Source organism: Hyaena hyaena, unplaced genomic scaffold (genome assembly GCF_003009895.1).
Source record: "Hyaena hyaena isolate Hyena2069 unplaced genomic scaffold, ASM300989v1 scaffold_26, whole genome shotgun sequence".
Classification (NCBI taxonomy): Eukaryota; Metazoa; Chordata; class Mammalia; order Carnivora; family Hyaenidae; genus Hyaena; species Hyaena hyaena.
The window spans coordinates 114,272-124,805 of NW_024080658.1; the positions used below are offsets into that span (position 1 = coordinate 114,272).

The window sequence follows — 10,534 nt, forward strand, 5'->3', positions numbered from 1 at the left end:
AAAAAAAAAAGAATAGGATGTTGAATAGTTGTTGAGATATATGGATTTGGAGAACAGAGAGAAAATACCACCTAAAATTGTGTTCCTTTCATGAAAGAGTAACGGGGATGATTCTGAGATTCTGACAACTGTGATAGTATTAGATAACACTTAATGAGTGACTACAATTTGCCCGTTTTCTCATGCCAAGCATTTCATATGGACTCTTCCATTTAATACTCAACAAGCTCAATAAGGTAAGGTAGTATTATTACCAGCTCCATTTTGCAGATGAGGAAATATAGGCAGAGAAAGATTAAGTAAACTGCCCAAGTCAAAGAGATGGTACATCCAGAGCCAGAACTTGACAGTAACTATTAGAGGAAATGGGGTTGTACAACGGTGAGAAAAATATGGAAATATGTGATAAAGTTTCCTTTCTTCAAATTAGAAATTCTTCTTCAGCCATGAATCTCAATGCCCCCAGTTCATCCAATTCCTAAACAGTGATTGTGCACATTTCTCTCAGGATTTCTATGTGAGTGTGGTTTGCCGTTAACTACTAGTATTTTTAAATTTTCAGTAAATATTTCTTTTTATGACCGAAGCATTAAATGGTCATTGCAGACAAATATCAAAATCAGATGAACATGGAAAGGAATTGAAGAAAGGAGTTTAAAAAAAAAATGTCCAGGGGCACCTGGGTGGCTCAGTAGGTTAAGCGTCTGACTTTGGCTGAGGTCATTATCTCGAGGTCTGTGGGTTCAGGCCTTGCATTGGGCTCTGTGCTGATAGCTCAGAGCCTGAAGCCTACTTTGGATTGTCTCTCTCTCTCTCTCTCTCTTTCTCTCTCTCTCTCTCTCTCTGCCCCTCCCCTGCTCACTCTCTCTCTTTCTCTCTCAAAAGCAATAAACATTTTAATAAATAAATAAATAAATAGTTAAAAATGTCCATATTCTCACCACCAAAAAGGGGGGAAATTATCTGTATTTTAATGTATTCCTAACATGCATATGTTTGCATATATGTATATCTACATTTGCTTCAAAAGTAGAAAAAAGTATACATATTGATTATTATCTGCTTAAGTAAGGCATTGCAAGCATCTTTCAATGATGAAGACATGTTACGTCACTTATGAAGCAAGTCAAGTATCTGCTCCTATGACCATAACAATCATATGTGTTGATGAGCCTCCCTTTGAGGGATCTTCTTGTGATTGGTGATGGGGTGTGTGTATATTTTATGTGTGTGTAAGGGGCCACGATGTGGCTGGTGTTTTATGTCAAATTTGTGTTCTACCTACATCTAGAAGCAATTTCTAGAAACATTAGTACCTTTGCTTTCTTTTTTATTTTTTCTCTCCTTTTGCCCTTTCCCCTTCACATAACCTCTAACTTCTCTGTTCCCAGTGTCGCTGCTGATGGTTTGTAATGTTGGTGGCAAAGGAAGGAAGGCGTTTATTATTATTTTCCCTAAGGCCCTGCTTTGTTGAGGCTGGGGGATGTGTTGCTTTGTTTTTAGAATTGGGCCTTATGTATATTTTGTTAAATTCCCCGAAGTCCTCTAGACACCAAGGACTAGAAAATGAAAAATGACTATTATTGTTACCCTATTTTGCCCAAGATCCTGAGCCACCACATGTTTCTGACTTCCCAGACAGACGCTACATGCCTCTTTCGCTGACCATGAGCTGAAGGCCAAGGAGAGCTGTTTACTCCTTTTACAACAATCACAGAGCCATGCATGGTCCTGAAAAAATGGAAACTTATTAAAGTTACTTTAATTCCTACATGCACTTTCCATTGTTTTTTGCAAGATTTGAACCGTATTCTGCCCTTAAAACCATAAATATTCAAGAAGAAAAGGGAAAATCTAGGTCAGTGCAGCCAAAATGATTTGTTTCCTCAACAGGAAACACTGACATTTTGGAAGAATCCAGGCAGTGAATTCATTTATTTACTTTTCATGCAAATGTTTGTCATGCAAATTGATTCTGATGATTCTTACTTTGTTTCCTTTAAAATCTGAAATCAACCTGCAAATAATTATTAAGTATCTATTTTATTATGAGACCTTGTTGTAGGCACTGTGTGAAGACTGCTTGGTGTAGTGGGAAAAATTAAAACAAAAAATGTTAAATCAGAAATCCAAAGACCTGCTTTTGCTCCTCAAAACTTATGGTATGGTAGAAAAATCAATTATTTCTCTGATCTCCATGTTCTCACCTATAGAATAACTATCTTGCCTTCTCACAAAACTGTGTGTTAAAGAACTTTATATGCTGTGATGTACACACAAATGATAATGATAACCAAATATTTGAAAATGTTTTCCCTTAACCTCAAGTAACTTAGAGCCTACTTGGAGGAATCAGAGATACATATTCAAGAATTCAATAACAATATAAGTGTTAAATCATGCCAGACAGAGAGATTCAAAAGATGTTGCAAGACATTGCATGATTAATTGCTGAAGAGTAAAACCTTGAGCGAGAGAGTAGTGTAAGCTGAAATCATCAAGGGACAAAAGACCAAACCAAGCCAAACCACCATGAGGAGTCAGCTAGCATTCAGACAATGAGTGTACAGCACAAAATATGACAGGAGTATCATGCTTCAAAATAGAATTTTTAACATTCTGACAAGCAGCCTTAATAAAAAAATATTCATTATAATTTCAGGCCTTTGAATATGAGTATTGGAAAGGGAAATAGTGTTATTTGGTAGAAAGAAAAGAGACAAGAAATGAGAGAAAACAGAGTTCAGATACCTGCTGCTCCTTTCTGGGGCTTTGGGGATTTTTCTTTGGGCTTCTCTTGAAGCCAGGGTAGTACTTACCTCATAAGCTACTAAGAGTTAGTGGCATTGACTAGAGAGAAATTGAGCTTTATGTAGGGTGGGTGGAAATATGCCAAAGAGAAGGAACAACATGCCCCAAAGCCCTAAAGAGATAAACAGTTTTAAGAATTGAATGAAGAAGGTCAGCGTGCCTACAGGTTAGGAAGCAGGTAGATAGTAAAGAGCCAGGATAGGCAGGAACAGTTGTAAACCTCTTTAAAGATTTGATCCTAATGAATTCTTTAGAAGCCAGTGCATTGTTTTAAAGGCAGGAGGAGCCACGGCAGTGGGGTGGGGTGGGGAGACTGTTTGCAAATATGGGAGATTGCTTATCTTGAGGGGTTATGTAGTGTGCACTTATATTCTGGTATATAATAACTGGAAAATTTGGTCCACCTAATGAGTAATGTGTTATACTCGATTTAAAATTAAAGACACTGCTAGTCCTATAGTAATTACTCCCAGTAATCTTTCAATTTGCCTTGGTTACTTCCCATTCTCTGAAGTGAAAGTTCCAACACTTACCTTTAACAATTGAGTAACCTGGGTTTGAAGACTTGAAGAAGAAACACATGTGTCTAGGGATCACTTTTAAAGGTAGACTCTTCCCACCCCCCTGAAAAAAAAGGTAGACTTGAAGTTCTCAAGATTTATAAACCCAAGTCAAGTAACTTGGATTTGGGAGGGGTTAAGAATTAAAAATACACACACACACATATGCATATGCATACATATAGATACACATGTATATAGATACACATACATATATATAAAGGTGAAATTCATGTATGTATATCGTCTTACCATTGAAGCATTAATTTCTGAACTCCCAATTTGGGTTACATCCATTATCTAGGATTAAAACCCAGTAAATCACTGGGGTCACTGGTAAGAACACCCTGGAAGTGGAGCACTGAAGACCTAAAGGCAAAGCAAGCTGGATTCCTTCTCTGATTTAGGCGATTCTACTGCAATGGGTTTTCCTTTTAGGTAGAAGTGATACAATTCCTCGTGTGTGTGTGTTCAACAACTCCATTAAGGAATAATGAGTAAGAAAACTTTCCTATGCTGAATTGGCCATAATCCCTTAGCAGACAGGTGCATGGAAGAAGAGAGGTTAAGAAAAGGCAATGCTGTGTCTGTAAACAGATTCCAGCTTCTCCATAGTCAGAAACGCAAGAACCAGGAAGCAAAAATTAAGGTCTCTGCTGTTTATTGCAGGGTTTCCATTGCTAAGACAGTGTTTAACACATTATAAAAATTATGTAAAACATGTTTTTAAAGGCAGGTAAGATTACTTCAGTACCACCCCCTCTGGCCACACACATTCTTCCCCCTGCCCCCTGCCTCCAACAACTTCCCTTCTCTGTCCTGGCAGGATTTGGTATCATACCTAGGAGATGAATTAGGACTTTTATACCAGGGAAGATTTATTGCCCAAATCACATGCCTCTTCCCTTCTCCTTACTGTTTATTCTCTTCTGACTGGAGCAAAAATCTGTTATTTAAGACTTAAGTGAAAATTAAAAGGGAACAACATATAGGGAAAGATGACATCAAGGTGTTTACCTCTCATCTTCTGTCATAGTGCAACGTTAATGAGTTGTGCACAAGCTGAATCAGGAAGAAAATTCAAGTTGCATGTATTAGAGCACAGATAGGACTGGGGTGGGGAATAAAATGTAAAATACACACCAAAAAACTCCATGCGTATTAGGCGTGCCTTCAGTGTCAAACTCCTTTTTTTGTTTGTTTCATGGAAACAAGCTATGGAGCTACTCCAGACCACCAATGCCCCCAAAAGATGTGAAAGCCCCACAACTGTATGGTCAACTAAGCAGGAAATCTTCAACAAAGCAGGAAAGAATATCCAATGGAAAAAAATATAGTCTCTTCAACAAATGGCCTTGAAAAACTGAGAAATGAAACTGAACCACTTTCTTACACTATGCCCAAAAATAAATTCAAAATTGATGAAAGACCTAAGTGTGAGACAGGAAACAGTCAAAATCCTGAAGGAGAACACAGGCAGAAACCTTTAAGACCTCAGCCGCAGCAACTTCTTACTAGATATGTCACCAAAGGCAGGGGAAACAAAAACAAACATGAACTACTGGGACTTCATCAAGATAAAAAGCTTCTGCACAGTGAAGGAAACAATCAACAAAACTAAAAGGCAACCAACAGAGTGGGAGAAGGTGTTTGCAAATGACATATCAGATAAAAGGTTAGTATCCAAAATCTATAAAGAATTTATCAAACTCAACACCCAAAAAACAAACAACCCAGTTAAGAAATGAGCAGAAGATATGAATAGACACTTTTCCAAAGAAGACATCCAGATGGCTAACAGAAACATGAAAGATGCTCAACATCACTAATCATCAGGGAAAAGCAAATCAAAACCACAAAGGTTTACCACCTCACACTTGTTAGAAAAGTAAAATTAACAACACAAAAAACAATGGGTGTTGGTGAGGATGCAGAGAGAGGGGAACCCTCTTGCACTGTTGGTGGAAATGTAGACTGGTATAGCCACTCTAGAGAACAGTATGGAGGTTCCTCAAGAAACTAAAAATAGAATTACCCTATGGTACATCAATTGCACTATTATATATTTACCCAAGGATATAAAAATACAGATTCAAAGGGGTACATGTGCCCCAATATTTATAGCTGCATCATCAACAATAGCCAAACTAAGGGGAAAGCCCACATGTCCATTGGCTGCTGAATGGTTAAATCATATATGTATATATATATACACATATATATGTGTATATATATATGTGTATATATATATGTATATATATGTGTATATATATATGTGTATGGCTTGTTTCTTGTCACCTCTCTTTGATTGTAAAGGACTTTAAAAATGTATGCCTTCAGTTTTAAGGTAGCACTAAAAAGAATAATCTAACAGTTTTAAGGTCAATGCACCGAAAGAAGTAAACTATGGCAGGAGGAAGAGTCAGGTGTTCTGGGATCCGAAATGTGCATCGTCATGGAAGGTCATCTGCCTCAGTTTCCTTGCAGGTTTCAAGCACTCTTCATGGTGGGCTCTGACCCACTGAGTCAGTCACCTTTCTCTCATCAAAGCCCAAAGTCTCTCTAGCTACAAACATACTTATCTTTCAGCCATAGCCTTTCTCATTCAGATTAGAAGACATTGTTGACAGTATATGTACCAATTTGATATTCAAGTCAGGATCTTTTTAAGAGAAACTCCAAATTAAATATTTGTGTACTAAATATATTAATCTCATTAAATGAGAAAACTTTTGCTTTGGGGTGTTGATCGCACTTCCTTTATTTTTGCACTTTTTGTAAATTCCCAACTTTTAGTCTCCCATTTTTTTCATTAAATAGTGGTTCCAAGTGGTAAACAAGAGATAAAACAGATGGAAACACAGAGATAGAAGGAGAGGGATGATCTTGCCATCATAGCCTTAAGTGAGATGCAATGATTTGAAAACAAGATATGAGATGAAACGGGGTTTTCAAAAGTATCATTTCTTTGGCTGACTTTGTGTTAACTCTGGAATGACTACTATCGGTCACAGGTACAGGAGTATAGAAATCCGGATTAAATGGCCTGTGGGTAGTTTGCTTTCTTCACTGTATACTGATGCAAACAAAACAACCCTGCATGTTTTAAATCCTAGTCCCTTCTCTTATCTGGCACCAGGATCATTTTTTATATGATAAAGTGATGAAGAAATCTATACTGAATACATTACTGCAGAGGTCAAAGGATTTCTCAATCCATTTCCTTAGGATAGGGAAAGATATAACACAAGATCAGAGGACAGATTCTGGGTCTAGAAATAAAACCAGATGTAAAAATATATGCAGTTCATGACTTCCTTCAGATCTTCTCTCTCTCCTTCACTTTCTATATTAACATTATCTGGGGTTTCTTCTTGATGTTTTGGTCCCTTCCAAGAGACTTCTTTTGTCTTCTTTTGGTTCCCCTAGATGCCAGCTCTATGCTGATGACTCAGGCCTTTATAACTCCAACTGTCTCTTCTTCCCTTGACTTGCTTTTCATAACTGGGTATCACTACCTGGATGTTTCACATTTATCTCAGTTACAACATTCTCTAAACTGTACTCACATTCTCTTTCTCCCCAGCGATGGTGGGATCATGAAACTGACCATACGTATCACTACTACTTCACTTAAAATTCTCCCACTCATTGCCTTTAGAATAAAAAGTAGGGCCTATAAGCCCCACTCTGGTCTTGACTTAGCACGTCTCTCTAAACTTATCTCTTAATATCCTTCCAAATAACTTATCTCCTGCCATATAGGCTTTATTTATGTTTAATATACCTAAGACTGTTAGGTCTGTAGGCATTTGGGTAACTTCTCTATTTCGCTGGATTTTTGTTTGTTTTTTGCATTAATTGGGTAATCAGGGCAAAAAAGATAATAATATTAGTATTAGTGAAAGTGTCTAGGTGGTATAAAGAGCCACATGATAAACTGTGTACTTCTCTGGTATATAACAAAGCAAAAGTTCTATGTATTTCGTTTAATACATATTGTCACTATACATATGGGATGATTCCTTGCTTGAAGTCACCAATTAAAATGTATCATGATGTTCGTTATCATTGTTTTAGCTACATTCTAGTTTATCTGATATAAATACAGTCACTCCACCTATTTTTTAGAAAATGTTTGCATAATATATATTTTTCCATACTTTTAATTCTAAACCTCTGATATTATATTTGAAATGAATTCCTTATGGAAACAATATTGTTGGTATCTTAGTAAGGTCAGGCTGCTGTAGCAAAATACTATACAACAAGTGGCTAAAGAGACAGACATTTCTCAGAGTTCTAGAGGCTGGGGAATCCATGATCAAGATGCACACAGATTCAATTCTTGATGATTCATTTTATAGCTTGCAGATGGCAGCCTTCTCACTGTATCTTCATATGCTCACATGACTGAAAGAAGAAGCTCTAGCGTCTCTTCCTCTTCATGTAAGTTCAATTATCCCATGATGGAGCTCCACTTTGAAGACCTCGCCTAAACCTGAATCTTTCCCAAAGGCCTTACCCCTAATGCTATCACTTTGGAGGTTAGGGCTTCAACATATGAATTTTGGCTGGGAAATAAGCATCAATCCATAACACTTGGTTCATGGCTTGTTTTGTTTTATTTGGTTTTACTTATCCTCTCTGCCAAGCTCTGTCTTTTTATTGGTACATTCAGAACACTTGGGTTTAATGTCCTTATTGAAATGTTAGGGCTAAAGTCTGTTTTGTCTTTTGTTTTCTATTTGTTCTCACTGTTTCTCATTCTTCTATTTCTCTGTTATTGACTTCCTGTGAGTTACAAGAACATTATTTAAAATACCACTTTGATTTATTCAGTATTCTTCAAATATATCACTTTGTATAGTTTCCTTAGTCATTGTTTTTTGCTATTACAATATACATACATACCTTATTACTATCAACTAGTGTTGACATTTTACAGTGTAGTGAAACTTACTTCCGTATTAGTTCTTTTCCCTTCTCCATTTAAGAAATCTAATTGTCTTAGGGCTTCTGGGTGGCTCAGTCAGTTGAGCATCAACTCTTGATTTTGGCTTAGGTCATGATCCCAGGGTTGTGGGATCGAGCCTTGCATCAGGCTTGGAGCCTGCTTCAGATTCTCTTTCTCTCTCCCTCAGCGCCTCTCCCCCACTCATGCTCTCTCTCTCTCTCTCTAAGAAAGAAAGAAAGAAAGAAAGAAAGAAAGAAAGAAAGAAAGAAAGAAAGAAAGCAGGCAGGCAGGCAGGCAGGCAGGAAGGAAGGAAGGAAGGAAGGAAGGAGAGAGAGAGAGAGAAATAAAGAAAGAAAGAAAGAAAGAAAGAAAGAAAGAAAGAAAGAAAGAAAGAAAGAAAGAAAGAAAGAAAGAGAAACAAACAAAGAAACAAAGAAGAAATACAATTAATACAATTGTCTTAACTATGTCTTTAATGAGCATTGAATACCATATCACATGTTATAATTTTTGCTTTAATTACCAAATATGGTTTTAAAAACTCATGAGGAGAAAGTTTATTATACTTATCCTTATTTTTATCCATCTCTTTGTTCTATCCTTTCTAAAGTTCCAAGCCTTTTTTAGTCATTATTCTTTTTGTTTGGAGAACTACTTTTATCCATTCTTTATAGTCAGGTCTGTGAGTAACAAATTCTCTTAGTTTTCCATCATCTGGGAATTGTTTTTCCTTCTTCATATTTAAAGTATACTCTCACTGAATGTAGGATTCAGTTGACAATTATTTTCTTTCAACATGCCACTTCCTTCTAGCCATGATGGTTGCAGATGAAAAAATAGATTTGTGGATTCAAATTAGGGTTTCCCTATAGAGAAAGTCATTTTCTCTGCCTACAAAGATTTTTCTTTGTCTTCAATTTTCAGAAGTTTGATTATGATCAGCCTTGGCAGGAAATTCTTAGAGTCTATTCTATTTGTAGTTAGCTCAGCTTTTTGAATCTATAGACTTGTGTCTTATATCAAATTTGGGAAGTTTTCAGTCATTATTGCTTTAAATACATTTTCAGCCCCACATTCTTCCTCCTCTTTTTCCTGGGACACTGATGATATGAATATTAGATCTTTGTCATTGTTCTGCAGGTCCCTGAGACTCTAATCATTTTTTTTTGTTATTCTATTTTTTTCCTCCATTGCTCAGATTGGATAATTTATAATTGTTCTATCTTCAAATTCGCTGATTCTTTTCTTTGTCATATTCATTCTATTAAGCCCAGTCAGTGAAATTTTATAACTTATTTATATTCAATTTTCAGTTCTATAATTTCCATCTAGTGTGTGTGTGTGTGTGTGTGTGTGTGTGTGTGTGTATGTCCTATTATTTTTGTGGAGAGATTTTCTATTTTTTTCCTTTTTCCCCCCACGAGTATTTAAAATTGTTCATTGAAGCACTTTTATGATGGTTGCTTTAAAATCCTTGTCAAATAATTCGAACATCTCGATTGCTTTTTCTCATTCGTGTTGTGACTTTTCTATTTCTTGGTGGAAAGAGTGATGTTTAATTGTATCTTGGACATTTTGGATATTATGCTAGGTGACTCTGGACCCTATTTACACCTTCTATTTTAGTAGGTGGTCACTCTGTTTAGGTCTCACACACAGGTACATGCCTGCTTCAGTGGGCTGTGGTCCCAATGCCAATTTAGTTTTCAGAGTTCCTGAAGTGCTGTTCTGTTCTTCTACATGGCACTTGGGATCTGGCCTGATTTCTGCTGGTGCTGCCTATGGGGATAGGATGTGCTTTCTTAGACCTGGTACGGCTAGTTTGGGGGTGGAAAGAGGACTCTGGGCCAGTGTGGGTGGAAAGCTCTTCTCCAGGCTGCCAGGTGCTGCCAGGGCTCCTGCTTCATCCCTGCTGGGGCCACATATGGGTGAGGAAGGAACCTCCTAGGCTGTTGTTTGAGGGCTGATACGTCATTTCCCATGGCTTTCTCTCCAGGTCATCAAGTGTTGCTAGGGCTCTCTCTTGATCTGCTGGTGTCATTAGGGAAGGAAAACATCTACCTGAGCCCCCTCCTCCTGTGGGGTGAAGCACTAGGAGATACCGGATCTGTTCCATGTTCCACCACCAGGTGGAAAGGCAGGAGACATCAGATAAACTGAGCTTTTCCTTAAGTCCTGGCATCTCCAATCAGACTACCTTCTTTAT

The 10,534-nt window shown here is 37.3% G+C and overlaps 1 pseudogene; it reads left to right on the forward strand.

Moving 5' to 3' along the window:
• The window catches only part of LOC120228698, a 96,959-nt pseudogene extending 89,089 nt beyond the window's left edge, over positions 1–7,870 (forward strand).
• The last annotated feature ends 2,664 nt before the right edge of the window (positions 7,871–10,534 follow it).